Source organism: Carlito syrichta, unplaced genomic scaffold, assembly GCF_000164805.1.
Source record: "Carlito syrichta isolate Samal-C Ts95f unplaced genomic scaffold, Tarsius_syrichta-2.0.1 Scaffold110335, whole genome shotgun sequence".
Lineage (NCBI taxonomy): Eukaryota > Metazoa > Chordata > Mammalia > Primates > Tarsiidae > Carlito > Carlito syrichta.
This window is the reverse complement of record NW_007054431.1, coordinates 12,054-15,570: the sequence shown is the minus strand read 5'-3', so window position 1 is coordinate 15,570 and position 3,517 is coordinate 12,054.

Below are 3,517 nucleotides of genomic sequence, written 5' to 3'. Positions count from 1 at the left end.
TCATGGCTCTCGGCAGAGGCACCCCCCTGAGGGGGGATGTGGGCCGCGGAGGCCGTGCGTGTGTGGAGGCTGGGGACATACGGGCACTCTGGACCCCCCACCCTGTTTTTCTGTGAACCCGAGCTGTCGATGGAATAAAGCCTATTAAATAAAATTGTATTGGATGTTGACCCTGGAAAGCTTAATGTCATTAATTATTGGGTGGATGCAAATTGAAACCAGAATGTAAAGGATTGACATCACCAAGTGTTGGCAGGATATAGAGTGGCCGCTTCACTCACACAAACTTGTCTGGGTGTGCTGCTGTTGGACTGTCTGATACTGTCTCCTGAAGTCAGATTTCACCTGATGGCATAATCTGGATGGTTCTGGCCTGTTAATTTCCATTTTACTAAACAGAGACCTGGTTGCGCTGAACTGAGCCAGTCTGCAAGGACTTTTTCAGGATTTGGGTGTGTAGACCTTGGCCTTCCAGTCTGCAGACTCACTGGCATTATTCATAAGCAAGAAACTAGATGTCCCTAGGTTTTCCTATACTGCCCTATAAACATAAGATGCAGCACAGGGGTCAGGATTGGTGCTTGCCCCTGGAGCTCTTTATTGTTTGTCCAACCCAGGGAAGCCCCTGTGCAACAGCTAAAACGAGTAAATTAGTCTTGGTGTTGTGCAATGGAATGCTCTTGAAGAACAGCCAACTTGCTGCGCACAGCAGTATGAATAAATACACCGACCTAATCTTGAGTGAAAGAAGCTAGGTACAAAACCTACATGCTGTGTGATTCCAGCAAAATCAAGTTCAAAAACGGGTCAAACGCATTGAAGCTGTGGGCTGGAATGGGGGTTACTGCTAGGGGACAGAGGGAACCTGGGAGGCCTTGGGAGATTTGGGATATTCCCTGTCACGGTTGGGTGCTGGTTAATGGGTAAAGGTGTTTGACTGATGGAGGTGTATGTGATTTGTGCGCTTTGCAGATACAGAAGTGACGGCTCAGGACAAGTGGAAGAAGGATCTGTAGAGCATGTGGCCTCAGTTGCCGCCAGAAGTGGAAACCCAGGCACCTGCCTGCTGCACCTTGAGGTCCGCGTCGCCAAGGAAAACTGAAGACAGGCACTGGGCAGCACAACACTTCACTCCAAGTGGAGAGGCAGGAAGGTCAGCTTCCACAGTGCACACGGCCCCGTGCTGCGAGCCCCTCCTGGCAGCTGACTGGGCGTTGCCTGGCACACACACTTGTGCTGTAGTGAAAGAGCCCTGTCCCCAGCGCCCGAAGGGGACATACGGGGCAATGGGCTCGGTCAGGGGCCACCTAATTGCACACATGGAAATCTGGACAGGAAACGGTGTTCCCACACCAGGTGACAAGTTCGGCACTGGCTGTGAGGCCTTGATTGCAAATCACTGATTCCACATTCTTTCCCTTCCACCTGGAATGTACATTTCCTTAGTCTGTGCCTGGCCTGACTCATTCGTAAACCCTAACTGAAACGTCGCCTCAAATAACCTCGGGTTCACAAATCTACATTACAGCCTGTAGCAGGAGCTCAGTAACTGTTGGCTGAGTAAATGTGTGAATGGATGAAGACTCAAGCTTATACTTAAAGGTCTCTTAAGGCTGTGTCTCTGCAGTATGCAAATGTTGTCCTCTCAGCCATCACCACTCCCGCGTCAAAGGGGTGGCTTCGGGTGATGGCAGACCGCGTGGGCCAGGCAAGAACACCTAGACGTGTCAGAGCCCAGATACCTCCAGAAACAAATAGAGGGCAAAATCCAAGAGAAGACCTCTGCTTTTTCCCAAGGGGCATTGCCCAGTTCAGGAAAAGGTGCAGACAGACGAGAACGGAGTGGCACTTGTGATAGATGGTTAGGGGTGGAGGGCAGAGGCCAGGAGTCAGGGCCTGCCAGCAGTGGTGGCCTGAGGCACACACCCCAGGCTTTAATGCCTAGGAATAGGACACCGGGATAGGCTGCTTCTCAGGGATTTAGGACCAGTCTGGAATTGTCTCAACACCTGTTTTGGGGGAGCACTGAGATCGCTGGTCCCCTAGTCTCTGCAGAAAAAGAAATGTAATGATGTTATCACTGAGGGACAATAACATCATCACAGACTCTTAATTACCCCTCTGGGTTTTTTTCATATACAGTATCCGGAACTCACTATAAGGAGACAAGCCCACACAACTGAACATTAAGGCAGCAAGAGTCAGTAGCAGCAGACCCTCACAGGCCCAGAGAATGTCGTTGTCAGCCTCAAGGAAGTAAAAGTCATGACAGAGAATTTTGAGAGGGACTGGAAATGATTTTTTGAAAAAAGGAATCAAAGAGGTATCGATTTTGAAAGATGCCCCTCACAGCCACAGGGCCCTGGCAGACAACCACTGCTAGGATTCTTGTCACAGACCCTCTGGAACTGTGTCCAGAACATAGTAGGTGCTCAACGATTACTCGCTGAAGGGAGACATAAAGGAAGAAGAGGCTGAACATCTTGCACGTGGGCTGCTTGCTGGGGAGGTGAGGTGTCTGAGAGGCTGGAGGTTTTGTTTTCAAAACAATGGCAAAATGAAAAGACAAAAGTGAAAGTTATGAGCAGTAGCGAAGCTGAGTTAGATTTAGACTTTTATTTTTTAAAATTTTCATTTTAAAATTGTGGGGTATAGTTCAGGGTTGGGCACACACATATTCATGGTGCAGGCACCCTTGTTGCTGAGGCGAGATTTACACTTTCATACAGATAAGTCAGAAAAGTCTTGTTGTACATCCTCAAACAACAGGCTCACAAGTAGCAAGTAATCAAGTAAGATAAGAGAAGCGACTGTTTTACTCCCTATTTTACAAATGAATTCATGTGTCGTGTAAAAGAAAAATCCTCGTGTGGATAAAAAATAAGGAAAAAGCAGCTCTCACACAAATCGATTTGACATAGGCAGCATGATGTCGGCCGATTTTCAGCTTTTATCACAGTGACCCTAAATATGGGAATAATTCAAGCCCCAAATTTGCAAGAGTGCTGGTCAGCTGCACTGAAACTTAAAAAGCTTTAAAAAATAAATAGTGAAATATTCTTCTTTGTAGAAACGTTCAGTAGAGCAAGTCTCCTGCAAATCTTCTGGACGCGTCCTTCGAAGACACCGCATCGCGTGGCGGGACAGTCAGAATTTGCACTCAGAACACCAGTCCTTCTTTGGAACACACTGACCCAAAAGTCCACAACCCTTCGTGGCGGATCCGGCGACCTGTGTTGACGAGTTCGTGGTCGCTAAAGGGCGACTGTCCTGACGCGCAATGCGAACTGGCCTGCCGACGGCCGTGGGCGTTCAGGTGCCGCCGGTCCGGACGCGGCGAGTGTCCGTGCGGCGCTCAGCTCGGCCGCTCGCATGCGCGGCGCCGTCCGCCCTGACCTTCCGGCGGGCGCCAGGGCTCCGCTAGGCCCGCCAAGCCGTGGCTGGGGCGGGCGCTCCGGCGTCTCGCACCGGGCGGCCGGCAGGCGTCCCGCGAGCAGCGGCCGGCGGAAGGGCCTCC